The sequence below is a fragment of the Anomaloglossus baeobatrachus genome, chromosome 5, assembly GCF_048569485.1.
Source record: "Anomaloglossus baeobatrachus isolate aAnoBae1 chromosome 5, aAnoBae1.hap1, whole genome shotgun sequence".
Classification (NCBI taxonomy): domain Eukaryota; kingdom Metazoa; phylum Chordata; class Amphibia; order Anura; family Aromobatidae; genus Anomaloglossus; species Anomaloglossus baeobatrachus.
This window is the reverse complement of record NC_134357.1, coordinates 126,729,626-126,752,992: the sequence shown is the minus strand read 5'-3', so window position 1 is coordinate 126,752,992 and position 23,367 is coordinate 126,729,626.

The following is a 23,367-nucleotide window of genomic DNA, read 5'->3' as shown; positions in this document are numbered from 1 at the left end:
CCACAAGCATTTTTCTCTCCCCAGGATGACACAGGGGTAGTAAATTCCTTCTGGATCCATGACTTGTTCATTTTGATGAACGTCAGTCTGTCCACATTGTCACTGGACAGACGCGTGCGCTTATCTGTCAGCACACACCCAGCAGCACTGAAGACACGTTCAGAGACAACGCTGGCAGCTGGACACGACAAAATCTCAAAGGCGTAACTGGAGAGCTCTGGCCATTTTTCTAGATTTGAAGCCCAAAAGGAGCAAGGCTCCATTTGCAAAGTCATGGCATCGATGTTCATTTGGAGATACTCCTGTATCATCCTCTCCAGCCGTTGACTATGTGTCAGACTTGTTGTCTCTGGTGGCCTTGCAAAAGAGGGTCTAAAAAAATTATGAAAAGATTCCATAAAATTGCTGTTACCAGCACCAGATACGGTCCTACTGGTACGAGTAGACTGTTGAAGATGACGAGACCGTCCCATGTTTGTCAAGTTACAACTGGGAGATTCACTCCCTGCACCTGCACGGTTGTTTGGTGGAAAAGCCGAGCTAAGATCGAGTAACAGCTTCTGCTGATACTCCTGCATACGTGCGTCCCTTTCTATGGCTGGAATTATGTCACAAAATTTGGACTTGTACCGGGGATCTAATAGTGTGGCAATCCAGTAGTCATCATCACTTCTAATTTTGACAATACGAGTGTCATGTTGGAGGTAGTGCAACAAAAAGGCACTCATGTGTCTTGCGCAGCCATGCGGACCAAGTCCACGCTGTGTTTGTGGCATAGAGGTGCTACCCGTTCTTTCTTCCTCTGACATCTCGCCCCAACCTCTTTCAACTGAAATTTGACCAAGGTCTCCCTCATCCGCTGAGTCTTCTATGTCCATGGGCAGTTCGTCCTCCATTTCTTCATGTTCTCCTGCACCTTCCTCAACATTTCGCCTGCTACTATGCGCCCTTGTTGAGCCCTGTCCCCCATGGTCCCATGCCTGCTGCGTTGGTGATGATGAACGTCTGGACCTTGGTGATGTTGTTGTCCCTTGCGCATATGAATCCTCCTGTAGTTCCTCCCCTTCCTGTTGTCCCACCCCTGACTCCGAATAGTGTTTAACGTGTGCTCCAGCATGTAAATGACTGGAATCGTCATGCTGATAATGGCATTGTCAGCGCTAAACATATTCGTCGCCATGTCGAAACTGTGCAGAAGGGTGCATAGGTCCTTGATCTGAGACCACTCCATCAGGGTGATCTGCCCAACCTCTGCATCTCGTTGGCTCAGGCTATACGTCATGACGTATTGCACCAGGGCTCGGCGGTGCTGCCACAGTCGCTGTAACATGTGGAGAGTTGAATTCCAGCGTGTCGCCACATCGCATTTCAGGCGATGAACCGGCAGGCCAAAAGACTTCTGGAGCGATGCAAGTCGCTCAGCTGCGGCGCTTGAACGGCGGAAGTGAGCAGACAGTTTTCGTGCCCTGTTCAGAAGGCCATCTAGGCCGGGATAGTGTGTTAAAAATTGCTGGACGACAAGGTTCAACACGTGAGCCATACAAGGTACGTGTGTCACCTTGCCCAGGCGAAGGGCCGCACCCAGGTTTGCAGCATTGTCGCACACGGCCTTACCAGGCTGCAGGTTGAGCGGAGACAACCATTTATTAAACTCGGACCGCAGAGCTGACCACAACTCCTCAGCTGTGTGACTCTTATTCCCAAGACATGTCAAGCTAAAGACCGCCTGATGCCGTTGCGCTCTGCTGCCAGCATAGTAATGAGGGGTGCGTGATTCCTTCTGCGCAGTGAGAACGCTGGTGGCCTGACCAGGCAGGCTTGGGGCGGAGGTGGAGGACCCAGATGAGGTGGAGGAGGCAGAAGCAGTGGCGGAACTTGGACAGACAGAGGATTGACACACAAGTCGTGGGGACGGCAAGACTTGTGCAGCAGACCCTTCACCATCTATCACCATAGTTACCCAGTGCCCAGTCAGCGACATGTAACGTCCCTGTCCATGCTTACTGGTCCAAGTATCGGTGGTGAAATGCACCCATTCACACACAGAGTTTCTCAAGGAAGCGGTGATGTTGTGTGCGACATGCTGGTGTAGCGCGGGCACACCTTTCTTAGAGAAGTAGTGGCGACTAGGCATCTGGTACTGGGGCACAGCGACAGACATAAGGTCTCTAAAATCCTGTGTGTCCACTAGGCGGAAAGGCAGCATTTCGGTAGCCAAGAGCTTACAGAGGGATAGAGTCAACCTCTTAGCTTTGTCATGGGTCGCAGGAAATGGCCTTTTATTTGACCACATCTGAGGGACAGAGATCTGGCTGCTGTGTGTAGACGGTGTTGAGTAGGGTGTCCCTGGAAAAATGCAGGTTTGTGAGAAAAGTGCAGGCGGAGACATGATGTTGCCTTCATCCAACGTTGGTGCTATCGATGTCTGAGAGAGCTGTACACACTCACTTGTTTCCCCTTCCAAACCAACTGACGACCTACCAAGCAAACTGCCTGTTGCGGTTACAGTGGTGGAAGTTGTGCATGGAAAACCAGGTGTGACAGCTGTCCCCACAGTCCTAGAAGATGACGAGCGCGCGGATGCACTGGAAGGGGCAGGCGGTGGATGGTTCGCTCCGCTAGGCCGCATTGCAGCACGGTGAGCTTCCCACCGGGCCATATGATATTTATTCATGTGACGATTCATGGAAGAAGTTGTCAAACTGCTGAGGTTTTGACCTCTACTAAGAGAACCATGACAAATTTTACAGATCACATAATTTGGGCGATCTTTTTCTATGTCAAAAAAGGACCAGGCTAGGCAAGGCTTAGAGGCCATGCGACCTGTTGATCCACCCCGAATAATGCTCAGAGGCAGAGTGGTGGCTGAGGATGCAGTTGTAGACGTGCTACCAGTACTCCGACTGTGTCCAGGAAGGCGCAAGGTAACTTCATCATCAGTTGCATCCTCCTCCACCACCTCTGTTGACCTCCTCGAGTGCCTGACTGTGGGTTGACAGTAGGTGGGATCTAGAACTTCATCATCAATTGTTGTGTTTGCACTCCCCTCCCCCTCAGACCGAGCCTCTTCTTGCCCTGACCGAATATTTAAGTTGTCATCCCAATTGGGTATCTGAGTCTCATCTTCATCAGTATGTTCCTCATTGTCTATAACCACAGGTGTTACAGTTTGTGACAAAGGGTCAACATTATGCTCAGAAACTTGGTCCTCACGGCCTGAATCAGAGTCACAAAGGTTCTGGGCATCACTGCAGACCATTTCCTGTTCTGTACTCACTGTAGCTTGGGAGCAGACCTCTGATTCCCAGGCTATAGTGTGACTGAACAGCTCTGCAGACTCAGCCATCTCAGTTCCACCATACTGTGCAGGGCTGATGGAGACTTCAGAGCTGGGAGAAATCAAGTTTGATTGGGATGACAACTCAGAGGACTGGTGTTTTTTGGATACGGTACTTGAAGTGGCTGAGAGGGCACTTGTTGGACCACTTGAGATCCATTCAAGCATTTTCCTTTTTTGGCCATCATCTATCTTTGTTCCTGTTGTTTGTGTCCGTAAAAAAGGGAGCACATCGGATTGTCCACGGTAAGTAGTAGACATCTTACTTTTGCTGGTAGATGGTCTATCTTCAGCAGATGATAATGGAGCTTTGCCACCTTCCCCACGGACAAAACCTTTTTTGCTTTTTCCACCACTTCCCCTTTCCACCAGCATCTGTCATTTTGCCACTCATGTTGATTGCGACAAGATTGTGCACTGAAAATGTGGTAGTAAAAATTGAGAGGTGGTGTAGATTGCAGTGGTGGTCTAGCTTTATTAACAGCAGAATAATAAAGAATAAATATCCCTGACAACTACAGCCCTTAAACTGGCAGCAAAAATTGATAGTATAATGGCTTAGTTATAATGAGTTGGAGTGTGCAATGCAGGCAGAGGTGCTGCAAATGTCTTTGCACTAGTGTGACTAGACAAATGTCCAATAGCCACGTTTAGGATGCCACTAGGTACACTGAGTGTTTGCTAGTATAATGGCCTAGTTATAATGAGTTTGAGTGTGCAATGCAGGCAGAGGTGCTGCAAATGTCTTTGCACTAGTGGGACTATAGCAAAGTCCAATAGCCACGTTTAGGATGCCACTAGGTACACTGAGTGTTTGCTAGTATAATGGCTTAGTTATAATGAGTTGGAGTGTGCAATGCAGGCAGAGGTGCTGCAAATGTCTTTGCACTAGTGGGACTATAGCTAAGTCCAATAGCCACGTTTAGGATGCCACTAGGTACACTGAGTGTTTGCTAGTATAATGGCTTAGTTATAATGAGTTGGAGTGTGCAATGCAGGCAGAGGTGCAGCAAATGTCTCTGCACTAGTGGGACTATAGCAAAGTCCAATAGCCACGTTTAGGATGCCACTAGGTACACTGAGTGTTTGCTAGTATAATGGCTTAGTTATAATGAGTTGGAGTGTGCAATGCAGGCAGAGGTGCTGCAAATGTCTTTGCACTAGTGGGACTATAGCTAAGTCCAATAGCCACGTTTAGGATGCCACTAGGTACACTGAGTGTTTGCTAGTATAATGGCTTAGTTATAATGAGTTGGAGTGTGCAATGCAGGCAGAGGTGCAGCAAATGTCTTTGCACTAGTGGGACTATAGCAAAGTCCAATAGCCACGTTTAGGATGCCACTAGGTACACTGAGTGTTTGCTAGTATAATGGCTTAGTTATAATGAGTTGGAGTGTGCAATGCAGGCAGAGGTGCTGCAAATGTCTTTGCACTAGTGGGACTATAGCAAAGTCCAATAGCCACGTTTAGGATGCCACTAGGTACACTGAGTGTTTGCTAGTATAATGGCTTAGTTATAATGAGTTGGAGTGTGCAATGCAGGCAGAGGTGCTGAAAATGTCTTTGCGCTAGTGGGACTATAGCAAAGTCCAATAGCCACGTTTAGGATGCCACTAGGTACACTGAGTGTTTGCTAGTATAATGGCTTAGTTATAATGAGTTGGAGTGTGCAATGCAGGCAGAGGTGCTGCAAATGCCTTTGCACTAGTGTGACTAGACAACAGTCCAATAGCCACGTTTAGGATGCCACTAGGTACACTGAGTGTTTGCTAGTATAATGGCTTAGTTATAATGAGTTGGAGTGTGCAATGCAGGCAGAGGTGCTGCAAATGTCTTTGCACTAGTGTGACTAGACAAAAGTCCAATAGCCACGTTTAGGATGCCACTAGGTACACTGAGTGTTTGCTAGTATAATGGCTTAGTTATAATGAATTGGAGTGTGCAATGCAGGCAGAGGTGCTGCAAATGTCTTTGCACTAGTGGGACTATAGCAAAGTCCAATAGCCACGTTTAGGATGCCACTAGGTACACTGAGTGTTTGCTAGTATAATGGCTTAGTTATAATGAGTTGGAGTGTGCAATGCAGGCAGAGGTGCTGCAAATGTCTTTGCACTAGTGTGACTAGACAAAAGTCCAATAGCCACGTTTAGGATGCCACTAGGTACACTGAGTGTTTGCTAGTATAATGGCTTAGTTATAATGAGTTGGAGTGTGCAATGCAGGCAGAGGTGTTGCAAATGTCTTTGCACTAGTGTGACTAGACAACAGTCCAATAGCCACGTTTAGGATGCCACTAGGTACACTGAGTGTTTGCTAGTATAATGTCTTAGTTATAATGAATTGGAGTGTGCAATGCAGGCAGAGGTGCTGCAAATGTCTTTGCACTAGTGGGACTACAGCAAAGTCCAATAGCCACGTTTAGGATGCCACTAGGTACACTGAGTGTTTGCTAGTATAATGGCTTAGTTATAATGAGTTTGAGTGTGCAATGCAGGCAGAGGTGCTGCAAATGTCTTTGCACTAGTGGGACTATAGCAAAGTCCAATAGCCACGTTTAGGATGCCACTAGGTACACTGAGTGTTTGCTAGTATAATGGCTTAGTTATAATGAGTTGGAGTGTGCAATGCAGGCAGAGGTGCTGCAAATGTCTTTGCACTAGTGGGACTACAGCAAAGTCCAATAGCCACGTTTAGGATGCCACTAGGTACACTGAGTGTTTGCTAGTATAATGGCTTAGTTATTATGAGTTGGAGTGTGCAATGCAGGCAGAGGTGCTGCAAATGTCTTTGCACTAGTGGGACTATAGCAAAGTCCAATAGCCACGTTTAGGATGTCACTAGGTACACTGAGTGTTTGCTAGTATAATGGCTTAGTTATAATGAGTTGGAGTGTGCAATGCAGGCAGAGGTGCTGCAAATGTCTTTGCACTAGTGGGACTATAGCAATGTCCAATAGCCACGTTTAGGATGCCACTAGGTACACTGAGTGTTTGCTAGTATAATGGCTTAGTTATAATGAGTTGGAGTGTGCAATGCAGGCAGAGGTGCTGCAAATGTCTTTGCACTAGTGTGACTAGACAAAAGTCCAATAGCCACGTTTAGGATGCCACTAGGTACACTGAGTGTTTGCTAGTATAATGGCTTAGTTATAATGAGTTGGAGTGTGCAATGCAGGCAGAGGTGCTGCAAATGTCTTTGCACTAGTGTGACTAGACAAATGTCCAATAGCCACGTTTAGGATGCCACTAGGTACACTGAGTGTTTGCTAGTATAATGGCTTAGTTATAATGAGTTGGAGTGTGCAGAGGACAGGAGGGTACAGTGCCAGGATTGTGGGGCTCTGGGTAGAGGAAAGGAAGCCTGCCTTTCTATTCCCTCCTAATAGGGAAATGCAGGGAGGAAATCCCTGACCTTTGCTACACAGACGCTGTCGCTGTTTTCAGGACCTGTCACCTATGGCTCTGACCCTGCCGGTACGAGCCCTTAAAAGGACTGATAGAAAGTGCTCTCCCTAAGCTGTCCAGTGCTGTGTATGGAGCGCATACAGCAGTATCAGCGATAGGATTCAGGACGGAGCTGCGCCAGTGATGTCTGACACCAAGGACGCAGAAGAGATAATGGCGTCCTGGAGGAAAATGTCCGTTTTTATAATGCAGGGACATGTGACATGGACATCCTATCACACATGCCGTTGCTTCTCTGGCTAAAAGTCCACTTAGCTGTGTGTGTGTCTGGGATTGGCTGACATGCTGGCCCGCCCCACAAGACGCGCGCGCTTAGGGAAGGAAGACAAGGAAAAAAAAAAAAAAAGGCGATCGCCATTATACAAACAGGAGTGATCTGAAGGCGCTGTTCATGCACACTATACACTGAAATGTCATAAAAGTGTGAGTCACAGAGTGACTTACACTATTACAGCGGAAAGCCAGCTAGGAATTAGCTGTTTTTTTGCTGCTAGAACCGTTCTCGAACGTTTCTAGAACTATCGAGCTTTTGCAAAAAGCTCGAGTTCTAGTTCGATCTAGAACAGGCCCCAAAATCACTCGAGCCTAGAACTGGAGAACCTCGAACCTCGAACCGCGCTCAACTCTACCCATGACTGAAATGAATAGAAATGACTATACAAAATACATGTATTGTAAGAACATTGTAATACAGTCATGCTTTGTAAAAATTATGAAGGTAAAGGCTCTTCAGACTCGTAGAACAGTGTCAAAATGTGAGGAAATCATAATGCTATTGATTTTCTTCCTTATGTACATAACCTTGTAGTTTTATGAAATATGTAAGTGTCAATGACCTTTAGCGGAAGGGAATTTAATATTTATGTGGTTCTACTATACATCAGCTTTCTTGATAATCATCTTTTCAAAATTAAAAGAAAAAAGTGGATTTCATAAGGAAAAATATGAGTTTTGTACATAAAGCAGTTACTACTATATCTTTACATGCAAAATGGTGTAACGCCCTGGAGGTGGATTCACGGGGCCGTGCACTGGACTCCCCCAGAGAGGCAACCCGGACCTAACCCCTATGCAGGGACTGTCCGATCACCCCACCAGAGGGCCTAGATGCACGGTAGCCGGAACACTAGGGGTACGGAGTACGGGTCCTTCAGAATTCTTCACTGGAGATGACTATTAGTCCAACGGGAACCGTAGGCAGGACGGATGACTGGAACCGGGTATAGATGCCGAGTAGTAACAGCAGGCGGGGTCCGGATCCAGCGGGATGTGCAGGCTGAAGTATCCAGGTGGAATCCAGGATCGGTGACGGGTTCAAGCTGACGGAAGATGGCGGGATCCACAGCAGACAGTCACCGGGACACCTCCTGGGAATCCAGCAAGCTTGACACAGTCGGGACAGCAGATGGGCACTGCGGAAGAAGCAGGTTTAATCTGGGTACACAAGACAGAGGGACGTGAACACCTAGCTACAGGAACACGTTGAACAGGTACCGCCCACATGGAAAAGGAAGTCTTATATACCCAGTACCTGTAATCAGCCATATCCTGTTCCAGGGACACTGGCCCTTTAAGAAGAGGTGAGTGAGCGCGCCCGCGCCTTAATGCGCATGTGCGAGGCCCGAGTGCCAGAGACCAGTGCAGGAAGCAGAGAGATAGGTGGAGGAGATGCAGGGGAGCCAGACACAGAGTCCTGGGTCGCAGCGGGACGCCAGGACCGGTGGACGGGAGGCATGGAGGACGCACGGGAGGGGGAGTGAGAGGGGCAGCTGCAGGCAGGAGGACCGGGGACTGGAGCGGTGAGTGACAGGTGGCGCCGGGACCGGGGGAGCATGACCTGCCCTGAGTAGAGCAGATCAAATAATTGTAGTGCACCTGTGAAGGACCTCAATGTTGGCTATTGTAGATGATATTAAACATAGGGACCCCCATACAGCAGTATGCAAAGTCATGCTGGGCAAAAACTAGCCCAGATTGGTCAATGAGACCATTGCACAAACTCAAATTGGCATGTAAAATAGGAGAACAAGAGTCAAAAAGTGCCAAAAAGTGAATAACATTTTATTATTACAGACATATTTGTGCAACCAGCAAAAAAAGGGTTAAAAACACAAAGGGATGTGAAGAGGCATAAGCAGGACCGCCAAATGGAATGGTATGGAAAGATGACCGATATCATAAGTAAAGCGTACGGGGGAATGTCAAAGCAAGAGTTGGAAGGACAATACATATAAAGTGCATGTGCATAATTACATATTAGATAGTCCGCTGAGACACCCCCAAGACATACATAAATTCTGGTCCAATCATATAAATAAGGCAGCATGATGTAGAATGCATCATCCACACTAGCTTCAGAAGAAGGAGGACAAAGATAGCCGAAAAAGGAGGCGTGCACCTGGAGAACGGAGACGTCCATCCGACCAGTCTGTTCAGCACCGACCGATAGGTGAGTATTATAAAGATCCGGTGACAGGCTCCCTTTAATTTCTCTGCTGTTTATGCTCTTTGCCCTGCACCAACCTTTTTTTTCTTACTAGGACGTAGGTGGCATATTCTCCTAGCAGTAAGTTCTTTACTTTTCCACTTTGTATTTTGTGGTGTGTTTTAACTTACTGTGGGATCTTTTTCTAGCTCAGCACTATTTTAGGTAGATTGCACTCTGCTCTGTTTTCCATTTTCTTTAGAAGGTACAAGAAGCTCTTGACGGCCTGTTAGGCAGCATAGGTCTGAGTATCCCCCACTTAGTCTTTACAGGAAGTGGCTGGGTCAGTTGCAGTTTTTAGTGTTTTACCTATTTTCCTGTGTTGGTTGCTATACAATCTAAACATTATTACCACCACACTCCATTTTTGTGTGCTGAAAAGCTTTCATGGATACTATGGATGCCCTAGCCACGCAATTGCATTCCTTATCCTTGCAAGTGAGATCAAACGACATCAATTTAATGCATTATCGGAGGTTTTTGCCCAGTCAAAATTGTATTCTGACAAATTTACTGGATTGGTTCGATAGGGACCGAAGTAAGTTTTCTATCTTTATTTCTTCATGTAAGGCTGCTTTCACACTACGTTTTTTTAACATGCGTCATGAACGATTTTTTGCTGTAAAAGTGGATCCTGTTTTTACAAAGAAAAACGCATGCAAATGCATGTGTTATTTTGCAGGATCCTGCCACTTGAAGTTTATGGGCGGGCATTGAAGTCATGTGATCGGGAGTGAGGGGAACTGAACGTGATAGACTGGGAGCCGGCATCTGACACCTGCAGACGCTGGTAACCAACGTAAACATCGGGTAACTAAGCAAAGCGCTGTGCTTGGTTACCCGATATTCATCTTGGTTACGAGCGTCCGTAGCTGCTAGGAGCCGGGCTGCCTGCTCCCTGCACACGTAACCAAGATAAACATCGGGTAACTAAGCAAAGCGCTTTGCTTGGTTACCCGATATTTACCTTGGTTACGAGCGTCTGCCGCTCTCAGGCGGGGGAGAGAGGGAGGGGGAGAGAGGGAGGGGTAGAGAGAGAGGGGGCGAGAGAGACTGATCACGCCAGGCCGGTTTCTGGGCATGCTCAGTAGAGCAAGCAGGATCCTGTCTATCAGCATGCCAGCGTTCACCTGCGTTTGCATGCAGTATAGTCAGGATCCAGTGAAAAACAGTATTTGGATGCAGCTCAAAAACGCTACAAGTAGCGATTTAGAAAAAAGTTAAAAAACTGCAAGTCGCTGGATCCTCACTATAACGCACGCAAACGCATGTGAACGCATGTTGACGTGAGTCCATTGCAAATGCATTGAAATGAAAACGCATTTGCACTGGATCCATTTTTGCGTTAAAAAAACGTTCATGACGCATGTTCAAAAAACGTAGTGTGAAAGCAGCTTTAGTTGTATTTTCGTCTCCATCCAGTGTTATCTGGAGGGGAGAGTATTATCCTGTCGTTACTCCGGGTGGATCATCAGGCTTGCATTTTCTCTGCCTCAGGATTATTCAGTATTTTTGATAGTTATATATGCAAATTGGAGCCTGCAGAGAGTCCAAGGAAAGAATGGAACGTGGATTACCTGCTGGTTTCTTTTTGTACTGTGGTTGATCTGGTCATATTATTCAGCGTTTCAAATACATTAATGAATTTCTTAAAGAAAAAGAAAAAGAAAATATTATTAAGTGTAAGGACACTGGTTCTAAAAGTCTGAAGTTATTTATCAAGCATCCAACAGTTTTTTTTCCTACAAGTGTCTTTGGTTACCAAATCTGGAGTTTTAACTACCTCATTTGTTGAGACATGTTCCGTCACACATACTTACCCGTCCATACGACCTCGATGTGGGCGGTGAACGTCCACTTCCTGGAGTGGGAGGGACGTTCGGCGTCACAGCGACGTCACGCGGCAGCAGGCCTTAGAAGCAGAGGGGCGGAGATGAGCGGGACGTAAACTTCCCGCCCACCTCCTTCCTTCTGCTTTGCCGGCTGGAGCCACGGGAGGCAGGTAAGATCTGTTCAATGTTCCCGGGGTGTCACACACTGCGATGTATGCTGCCTCGGGAACATTGAACAACCCGACGTGCAATTCGTCAGGATTCAACGACGTGTATGTGATGAACGTTTTAGAGTACAATCACAATCGCACGTACCTGTCACACACTACAATCTACCTTACAATGCCGGATGTGCGTCACTTATGACGTGACCCCGCCGACACATCGTAAGATATATTGTAGTGTGTAAAGCGGACTGGAGTTTGGGAAACACTGGTGTGGATGCTTCAGAAACTGTGAATATGCAGTTATATATGATATTGTGCACACAGTGCAACACTTTAAAGGGGACCTGTCATGTAAAAGAACACTATTAAACTGCTGTTATGGAGTTAATCTGCAGGTAAATTGCTACTTAACACCGTGTAGACAGTGCACTGAGTGCCCCGTTGCAAGAGGAAATTAACTTTATTCCTCCTGGCAGCCTCAGTCTTTCACTTATATAGCTGCATCCAGTGCGGTTTCAGTCACTGCTCTGTGCATAATGAGCAGCTGTAACCTCACCCCTTGCATCGACTGATAGCCAGGTTTGTAAATCTACAAGCATAAATATTAGCATAGACAATAACACCCTAATAACAATAACACCCTAAAGCGGGCTTTACACGCTGCGACATCGCTAATGCGGAGTCGTTGGGGTCACGGAATTCGTGACGCACATCCGGCCGCATTAGCGATGCCGTTGCGTGTGACACCGATAAGCGATTTTGCATCGTTGCAAAAATGTGCAAAATCGCTAATCGGCGATATGGGGGTCCATTCTCAAATCTCGTTACTGCAGCAGTAACGAGGTTGTTCCTCGTTCCTGCGGCAGCACACATCGCTGCGTGTGACGCCGCAGGAACGAGGAAGCTCTCCTTACCTGCCTCCCGGCCGCTATGAGGAAGGAAGGAGGTGGGCGGGATGTTACGTCCCGCTCAGCTCCGCCCCTCCGCTGTTATTGGGCGGCGGTTCAGTGACGTCGCTGTGACGCCACACGGACCGCCCCCTTAGAAAGGAGGCGGTTCGCCCGTCACAGCGACGTCGCCGGAGCGGTATGTATGTGTGACGGGTGTGACGGCTGTTGTGCGACACGGGCAGCGATTTGCCCGTGTCGCGCAACAGATGGGGGTGGGTACCCACACTAGCGATATCGGGACCGATATCGCAGTGTGTAAAGTAGCCTTTAGCCATGCAATTTATGGTACATTCCTGTGTTCCTAATATGTATATATGTGAATATTCAGTTTACTACTCAGTCGCAATGAACAGAACCTGACCCTATCTTTTTTATTGAAACATCTAGTGAACTTGTGCATAGGCCCTATGAAAAAAATATATAATTTTCATAACAATTAGGTATTTCTTAAAGCTAGTTCTCTCTCACTGAACAGTGCAGCTAAAAAAGTTGCTACCAATTTGGTTTGAATCACCATACTCCTTGCTCCATTATTTCTACTATGCAATGGGCTCATTCTCTACAAAAGGTTGGAGTAAGGCCTGTTTCACACGTCAGTGATTTTGGTACGTTTGTGCTTTTTTTTAAACGTACCAGAATCACTGACATACGCAGACCCATTAGAATGAATGGGTCTGCTCACACGTCAGTGATTTTTCACTGCACGTGTCTCCGTGCAGCGTACCCGCGTGTCCGTGATTGCCGCACGGAGACATGTCCATTTTTTTCTGGCATCACTGATGTCCCACGGACCACGCAGTGAGTGGTCCGTGAAACACGTGCCAGAAAAAAACGTGCTTTTAAAATAAAAATCATTTTTACTCACCCGGCTTCAGCGATGTCCTCTGCAGCCCGTGCAGCTTGCTGCTCCTGAGCCGGCTCATTACTGTCGCGCATATTCATGATGCACAACACAGCCGACTCGGAAGCAGCTGCTGCAGGGGTCAGCGCCGGCCGGATGCTGCACCGCGGGAGCGTTCAGCACCATGGAGAGCGGGAGCGCGCACAGGTGAGTTAATCTCTAAGTGCAATCACAGGCCACGGAGAACGGAGCCCGGATTGCACTTAGACAACCCACGTGTGCCGTGATTCACGGCAAACGGAGGGACATGTGCGTGTTTTACACGCCAGTGAAAAACGTCAGTGGTTTTCACTGACGTGTGAAACGGGCCTAAAGCTGTGATTTTCCTCTGTTCATGCCCAATCCATCCTTTGTCCTGTGACTGCCTACCATTACAAGGGGTCAAATAAACACTTGCCAACACCCAGATGACTTGTATTCCCATGGATGGCTAATTGCAAAATGACGTTCCTGACTGAAGTATGTTGTGTCACATCAATGCCTTCACTTATTTTGGGTTACCTCCCTTCTGCAGCAATAGAGTTTCAGTTGAGTCCCGTAGTGTTCATCATTTAAACCACCATGGCAACCGAAGACTAAATGCGATGGACCTATTACGCCTTGGTATGCTATCTTTTGTGCAATCTACATGGGGTCCTCATTCGCAAAGACACTTTTTCCACGAGTTTTTCAATTTTTTTTAATTGCATATGTTTTTCATGCATTTCAGTTAATGCTTCATTAATATACAGGTAGTGCCTGCTCTATTGGGATTTGTTGGTATTTGATTTTCATGTACTGTCCATGATTTTCACTGACATTACTCATTAGGTTAAATCTATGTGCAGGATCAAAATAATGCAAGGGCAAGTTACAAAACTTATTTTTCTGTGGATATACAGTAACTTTCCCAGACAGGTTTTAAAGGAAACCTGTCAGCAGGTTTTGCCAGTATAAAGTACGACTACCACCTTATGTATGTTGTATGTAAGTTCCCGATCCCCTCTGCATAGCACAAAAATAGATTTTTTATTATACCTACAGGTGGTGTGGTCTGGTCTGATGGGCATCTCTGGTCTTGATCTGGCGCCTTCTCTCTTCTCTTCCTACAATCGCTGTCCTCTGTCAGATCTGGTGGTTTGCATGTTAGTGGATGCCATGGCAGGTCTACGGGGGGGTTGGGGTTAATCCTTTTCATACCTCTGCACTCAAGCAAGTCACTTGCACTCCTGGACATAGTGCGGCTCTCTGTTGGGTTACCTATAACCCCTCACTGGCCATGAAAGGATGGGGTGTCTCCTTTGGAGGGCGGCGCTAGAGCAGGTGCTTGCTCTGGCCGTGTTTTGTATTTTAAGAGACTCACTTTGGGTTGTGGTATTGCTCGGAGGCGATTATGCAGTTGCAGTGGTCCCCGGGATGCCATGTTCTCTAGTGTCAGTTGTTGCACGGGGATATGGGACGCCATGTCTCTGGTTCAGTAAGGTGGTGGGAGGTTCCTTCCAATTAATCTTCCTCAAGCCCTTCCTTGTCTGGGTTGAAGGTTGAGACTGGGTGTTACCTCAACAGTGTCAGCTGATCCATGAGAGGGTAAAAAGTACCCCAGCCCTTAAGGGTGTAGAGTTGTGTGATGGCTAGCGCAAAGAGTATCTGGCATACTGTGTTTGCTGGCCTGCAGTCCAATCATTCCATCATTACCCTTGCATTACATCCTCCTTCACTTCTTCATGTGGATGAAGTGTCCTACGTCATCCACACAGTGTCTGCAAATTGTATTCATGCGCAGGCATACATTGGATGGGACCATGCCATTTGTGGGTATAATAGAAGGTTTTTTTTGTGCTATGCAGAGGGGATTGGGAACATAAGTACAGGATACTAGAATGCTGTAAAAGTGGCCTTAAGGCTGCTGGCTGTACTATATATTAGAAAAACCTGGTGACAGGTTCCCTTTAATTACAATGAAGCTGGATCCTATCGCATTCCCAATTAATTTGAGGCCTAATTGGCATATGGCAAGTAGTTTAAAAGATGTAGAGTTCATACTTGAGATCACCTTGTCATGGATGAATTACTTATCTGCGACTTGATATAAAAAAAGAAAAGTCTACTAAGTACATGACACTTTTTACATGTATAGCAATAGTAGAATTCATGTATTTATTAGTCGCACTGTGCTGACACATGGGGGTGATTCATTAAGAATGGCACAGCACACACCAGTCCTAATGAAGCGTTCGATGGTGTGCACTGACCTGATTTATTAAGTGTCATTTGTCATTTAATGAATCAGGTGCATCTGATTCATTAGCGTGTGCTGTCCCCAGAAATGAAAGCCATTATGGGGCTGTCGTACATTTCTGGAGTAAATTACACCACTTCCGTGGCATAACGTTTAATGAAATTAAAGGGGTGGTTCAGCCATATTCATTATTGGCCACAACGATATTATGTTAAAAAAAAAGGTTTCTCTCAAATACCTTGTGTTGCCAATATTGCCTGTGACCTGCGCTATTATGGTCCACTCTTCCCCATCACCTGACCCCCAGGCTCCGTGACCTTGGGGATCCGGTGATGTCACGTCAACTTCCTGCTCTCCTGACATCACTGTGGCCGGCCCCAGTCTCCGTGAGTCACTGATAAATAAGGAATAACGTTTGGAACTCCATTCTATGTCTGAACTGGGTGCAAAAACCTAAAAAAACATCACTATATGGAGATAAGGTATGCACACCAGTGACTATGTAAGGGGAGTACATGAAATAGCAGAAACTGCTGTGTGAATACTGACATGAAAAATCCAATAGCTATATGTAAGAATGAAATGGGAAAAATGGAACCTGCATTACTGCCATGAACATATGAATAAAGAGAAATTTAGCTACTGAATTGATCAATGCAATAGAGCCCCAACACTACGCCAAAGTATTTCTCTACGTTGGGGTCCCTAGCTTGTGTGTGTCCTCTCATGCAGTTAAAAAACTTACCGTGTATGGGAAGCTGAGACCCAGACATGATACGCATATATAGCCTGGGTCTCAGCTTCCCATACACGGTAAGTTTTTTAACTGCATGAGAGGACACACACAGGCTAGGGACCCCAACGTAGATAAATACTTTGGCGTAGTGTTGGGGCTCTATTGCATTGATCAATTCAGTAGCTAAATTTCTCTTTATTCATATATTCATAACAGTAATGCAGGTTCCATTTTTCCCATTTCATTCTTACATATAGCTTTTGAATTTTTCATGGCAGTATTCACACAGCAGTTTCTGCTATTACATGTATTCCCCTTGCATAGTCACTAGACATAAGATTCTATATTGATTCAGACTCTTGAGCATCTTCCCCTTGGTACTCGCCGCACCGCATCGCCTAGTAACAGCTCACCTTGCCTGATAATCACAGATGGTCCTTTTGATGAAGACCATATTATGGTTGAAACGTTAATTTTTGGACATCATATATGCATGAATTCTTTTTCTTCAAAAATAAAAATATATATAAAAAGAAACCTTTTCTTGTCTGACTACATTGAGGTAGAGTGCCGGAGTTCTCTCTTTATTATTACCCCCCCTTTTTTCTCCTGAGCACCTATAAGGTGAAGCTGGGTCGTATATCTTTTTTTCTTCTATAATAATGCCTTAATTTTAGAGTTATGTGTTGATACTCCATTGTTACCTGGTAAAACCCTGCCAGCTTTTATCATATAATACCTAGATAATTGTTATCGGCTCTATCACATTGTTCTGATTCATTGTTTACTGTAGATTACATTAAAACTTGAGGTATCTTTTGCTTTCTTTCTACACTATAACTCTTTTCTTAATCATTAATATGGTGTGTTACATTACTGTATTTGTCCTACTTGTATTCAATTACTTCAATACTTTGCACTGTGATTAATTTTATTGTTTCTGCCTGGAAAATTAAAACAAATGGGAATGCCTATTGAAAATCAATTCCATACTAATGGAAAAAAAAGTGGTGCTGTACCGGCTTTGAACTAGGCTTTTGTGACTAGTGTATGTACCTGTGTGTGTGGGGTTGTATTGGTTGGACAAGGAGGAGAGAGTTCTGCATCTGGAAGATGGATGCAGTCTCCTGTGACAACCTGATTTTGTCAGGGCGTCACATTACACATTCCTACTTTTGTTGTAAAAATCAATGCAAACTGTTTTAGAAAATTACCTAACCTAAATTAACCATAAAGGGATTTTCAACTATTTGTACATCCCCTATTTAAATAAAGTGCTCCAACTTGTAAAATACAAATAACAGATACTCATACTCACCTCCTGCATTGGCGGCACATCTCCAAGGGCTAGCGTGACATTGGCTGCAGGGCTCATGTAGCATAACAATCAATGACTGCTGTTGGGCTTAGCTGACAGTAGTCCGCTTACCTGACAGTAGTCATTTAAAAAGGGATGTGTATGCAGTGTTCAACCCTTTTAAATCCACCATTTTTGAGCCTTCTCACCCCGTTACACTGTCATGTATAGTTTTACTTGGATGAATGAGGGGAAAGGTAGAACTCTGACCCAACTTTACATTTTTTTTACAATGATGTACAAAAGTGTGAGGCAGGTGAGCAAAATTCTGCATAGTGAGAATACTTTCAAAAGTTAAAGTGTTAATATTTTTTTTTATCAATCAACAAAATACAAATTGAATGAACTAAAGAATAAGTAAGTCAAATCAATACATGGCTTGATCATCCTTAATCCTTCACCTTCAAAAAAGCATCAATTCTTCCAGGGACACTTGCACACCATTTATGAAGGAATTCTGTAGAGAGGTTCCAAAAACTTGTAGAACTAACCACAGATCTGTGGATGTAAGAATGTTGGGTAGATATAGGACTCTGTGGGGGCCATATCAGTACTTCTGGAACTCCTTGCTCTTTCTTACGCTGAAGATAGTTCTTAATTATATCGGCTGCATCACGGTGGCTTTGTGGTTAGCCCTGCAGTCTTGCAGCGCTGGGGTCCTGGGTTCAAATTCCTCTGGGTACACTGGTTTCCTCCCACACTCCAAAGCCATACTGATAGGGAATTTAAATTGTGACACTAATGGGGACAGTAATGATCATGTCTGTAAAGTGCTGTGGAATTGATAGTGTTATAGGGATTAAATTAAATAAATAAATGTTTGTGGTCATCGTCCTGCAGCAGAATACATTTTTAACCAACCAGATGCCTCCGTGATGGTATTGCATGATGGATAGGTAGAAGCATCATTACCCCGACCAATGCTTCTATCTCTGCCCCTGATGATATCTTGTTTCAATTAGAAGCTGCAGCGGTCGAGGGCAGAAGCAGAATGCCAGTACTGTGCTCACCTCTTTTACAGCTTCTATTAGTTCCGTGGATCCATGACATCTTCAGAGAGTGGCAATGAAAAAAACTATAGTAAATAACTAGAACACTGCATCCTAATGACATTCTCTTCCAGGAGGCGTGACATACGCTTCGGGGAAGTGACTGTAGCCCCAGCCTCCTATGATGTCTTATTTAAGACTCCTCCCAAATAAAACATCACATTAAGTGAAGTAAAAAAAAAACACATTTAGGGATTAGTAGGATAGGGAGAAGTGTAGAATCTTTTAAAATAAAGCTAAATACAAAGTATATTTTGAAAGAACATTATATTTATTGTGTGGCACCCCAGTGGTCTTGGGAGCCAAAGTGGCATTGTTCTCTTCACCTGGAGGACAGTGCTATGCCTGGAAGCAGCGGGGAAGGTCTCAATGTCAGGTACCATTGCACACAACACTACCTGACTCAGACCAGAAGGGGGAGCTCAAGTCCTGGTTGGGCTGAGCTTCCCCTGTGCATTCTGGGATGGGAAGGGGTTAGTCAGAGGAACAGGAAGAGGAACCTCAGAACCCTGGAGGAGAGGAAGGAGACCGGTCGCTGTAAGAGAGCTGTCAACAAGCTTTCCAGGACCGAGCATATTGTACAGGACACCAGAGTCCTAGATTACTGGGTACTAAAGGCTCAGTAGTAAAACCCGGAGGGTAGGAGATTCCATGTTTCCTGGCCCACCAACAAAGCCCTAAGGCGAAGTAGCAAAATAATGCCCAAGGCCACAGAGGAACACGCGAGCCCCATATGCCCGTTAGAGAGGGACATAGCACTAAGTAACCAAGAACCGTGGTCCCCAAGTGCTTCAAGCCATGGGGATCCTACATCCAAGGCACATAAAGGAAGGCTTCCAATGTACCTGGCATAGAGACATTCCTACCTGTTACCAGGCTGACCGGACCATAATACCTTCGGGACTACAACCTGTTACCAGTAAAGGTAAAAGGAAACTACCAATCTGTGTCATTTGGTTACTGTCAGCGCCCTAGCCCTGCACCCCAACGCACCACTACTACTTCCTTCATCTCCCTGTGGATGGCTGCTACTACCATCTGTCCTGGAGGACAGCGACAGCAACGGCGGCTATTCCCTGGCCGCACACCGCTGGTGGCATCACAAAATCAAACCTCAATTAGCCCCCCCCCCCTCCGTTATTGTACACCTCAGGGCCACGAAACCAGGAGAAAGGGCCACCCCGTGACATCCCCAGACCAGACATCACCAGGCGCGGCGACGAGTAATTTAACCCCTTCACTGTGGGTACTACAATTGGATCACTCATTTAAGATTCCACTTCACTGAAACTAAGGGGCCTATACCACCGATGTGTTTCTCATGGATGATATATGTATAATTTGAAATATGGCTTTAACTTAATACTTACCTTATGAACGTGTTTCATTTTCCTGGTTGCTGAGTTATTCATCATCTTTAATGGGTTCTTTTAAAGGGGTTGTGCAAAAACAAAGTAATTTTTCTCCTAACTTCTTATCTGTTTGATTCCATAATATTGTTATGAACATACACACACTCACTCACACACGGGAAACAGAAAAGGACTTCTACTGGGAAAAGATGAACTAGCAACCATTTGGTTCCTGTAGAAACTAGTAAAAACTTAGCAGTAAAACTAACAACACCACCTTGGACCTGACTCCATAAAAGGCCATCAAATGATTTCTTGTACCTCGTGAAAGACCAGAGGGGAGGCCACACACTGCCTACAAGGGGATGGGGTAGGAAGCTGGACAGGAGGATACAAAACCCAGAGTAAGAAAACTAAAAGCGTTAATTTAAGGCAAAAGAAATACAATTGTGCTCAAAAGTTTACATACACCAACAGAGTTTTTGCTTTCTTGGACTTTTCCAGAGAACATGAATGATAGCACAAAAACATTTTTCCACTCATGGTTACTGGTTGGGTGAAGCCATTTATTGTGAAACTACTGTGTTTTCTTTTTTTAAATCAGAATGACAACCAAAAACATCCAAATGACCTTCATCAAAAGTTTACATACCCCAGTTTTTAATGCAGTGTATTGCTCCCTCTAACATCAATGACAGTTTGAAGTCTTTTGTGGTAGTTGTGGATGAGGCCCTTTATTTTCTCACATGGTAAAGCTGCCCATTCTTCTTGGCAAAAAAATAAATCCTGAACTTTCTTGCATGAACTGCACGCTTGTGGTTTTTTCCCATAGTTGCTCAATGATATTGAGGTCAGGAGACTGAGATGGCCACTCCAGAACTTTCACTTTGTTCTGCTGTAGCCAATAACAGTTTGACTTGGCTTTGTGTTTTGGATCCAAGTATGTCCCTTGAGCAGCTTTCTAGTTGATGAGTGCAAATTTGCCTCCAGTATTTGCTGATAACGTACTGCATTCATCTTTCCTTCAACATTGACCAAGTTTCCTGTGCCTTTGTAGCTCACACACTCCCATATCATCAGCGATCCACCTACGTGCTTTACAGTAGGAATGGTGTTCCGTTCATCATAGCCCTTGTTGACACCTCTCTAAATGTAATGTTTATGGTTGTGGCCAAAAAGTTTGATTTTACTCTCATCACTCCAAATTACCTTGTTCCAGAAGTTTGAAGGCTTGTCTCTGTGCTGTTTGACATATTTTAGGCGAGATACTTTGTAGCATTTCTGCAGTAATAGCTTTCTTCTGGCGACTCAACCATGCAGCCTATTTTTCTTCAAGTGCATTCTTATTGTGCATCTTGAAACAGCCACACTGATAGTTTTCAGTGAGTCCTGTATTTCAGCTGATTTTATTTGTGGGTTTTTCTTTGCATCCCGAACAATTTTCCTGGCAGTTGTGGCCGACATTTTTGTTGTTCTACCTGATCATGGTTTGATTTTTACAAAGCCCCTGAGTTTCCATTTGTTAATTACAGTTTGAACACTGCTGAATGGCATTATAAATTCCTTGGATATTGTTTTGTATCCCTTTCCTGCTTTAATACAAGTAAAATATATCTTTGTACCGTGTTAGCCTGCTTTATACAGTTCAACTATCTTTTCCCATAGATCCGTTGACAATTATTTTGCTTTACCCATGACTCATAACCCAGAAACGTAAGTGGCTGGATGAAAGATGCAAGAGTTTGTCTGGATCCCAGAAAATCACTCAGCTTGTACACACACACTGATTACAAGCAAACATGACACAGGTGAGGATGTTACCTTTATTAGCCATTCAATCTCATTTGTGTCTACTTCTGTGCATGTTATCAGGCCAAAATCACCAGGGTATGTGAACCCTTGATCAGGGTCATTTGGATGTTTTTGGTTGTCGTTATGATTTAAAAAGAGAAAACATAGTAGTTTGACAATAATTGGCTTCACCCAGCTACTAACCATGAGTGAAAAAAAGTTTTGTGTTATTCATATGTTTGAAAAAAGGCCAAGAAAGCAAAAAATCTGCCGGGGTATGTTTAAGCCTGCTTTACACGTTACGATTAAGCATATGATATCATATGCGATCATAACTGCCCCCATCGTATGTGCGGCACGTTCAATTTGTTGAACATGTCTTACAAACGATTATTTGCCATCACATGTATTTACCCTTCCATATGACCTCGATGTGGGCAGCGAACGTCCACTTCCTGGAGTGGGAGGGACGTTTGGCGTCACATCGACGTCACGCGGCAGCCGGCCAATAGAAGCGGAGGGGCGGAGATGAGCGGGATGGAAACATCCCGCCCACCTCCTTCCTTCCGCATTGCTGGCGGGAGCCGCGGGACGCAGGTAAGATCTGTTCATCGTTCCCGGGGTGTCACACACTGTGATGTGTGCTACCTCGGGAACATTGAACAACCTCACATTCAATTTTTAGCAATTGAACGACGTGCATGCGATGAACGTTTTAACGTTCAATCGCAATCGCACGTAGCTGTCACATGCTACAATATAACTTACGATGCCGGATGTGCGTCACTTACGACGTGACCCCGCCGACACATCTTAAGATATATTGTAGCGTGTAAAACCCGCTTTAACTTTTGAGCACAACTATATATGATATGATAGGAAACAAACCGATTCACAGCAGGCACTCAAGCAGTGTTTATCAAAAGTTAAACCCCAAAGCTGAAGGGTTGGAACACCTTGATACAAGTGTACCTAAAGATATAGCCAGCAAGGAGGTGCAATAAACAGTAAGTATATATATATATATCTCAACCAAGCATGTGATAGGGCAAACCACAATGGAGAAATAAGAAACATCTGGAAAAAAGTGAAAAAGAAGAGAGGAAAAAAAAGACACAATAGGATCAATCAATCTTTTGACAGGGAAGAAAGAGGTTATAGCCTAGCAGACAGAGGAACTGACCAGGGAACAACAGGTCACTGGATTGAATCCCCAAATAAAGCCATGAGATTAACCTCCCATTCTATGACAGTCTACCATCAGACATCTTTGACACAACTCCCTCACCAAGCAATCCAAATAAAGATCCTCTGAATCAACTCAAGAGCTATTTTCAGGACCATAACCTTTTCAACTCAAAAGATACTGTAGATGGAGCCTGACCTGCCAGAAAGCAATAAGTTGCTTTACCTTATACTAGGAATCCCTTTTCACTTTCACCTCAAGTATGTGATGTGATTTATCTGGACTTTGCAAAGGCATTTGATGCTGTACCACATAACAACTTTATACGGTAGTTTAAGAAACAGGGACTATGGGAAATTATAAGCAGATGGCTGAGGAATTAGCTAAAATACAGGAAACAAAGAGTAAATCAGGGGCGGACATATCATTGGTGCAGTCGGTGCAGCTGCAAAGGGGCCCAAGAGGTTGAGGGGCCCATTTTTACTTCCAAAGCAGGTGTAATTGTGCATTTGATGAGCTCTTGGGCTGCAAAGGGCCCATAA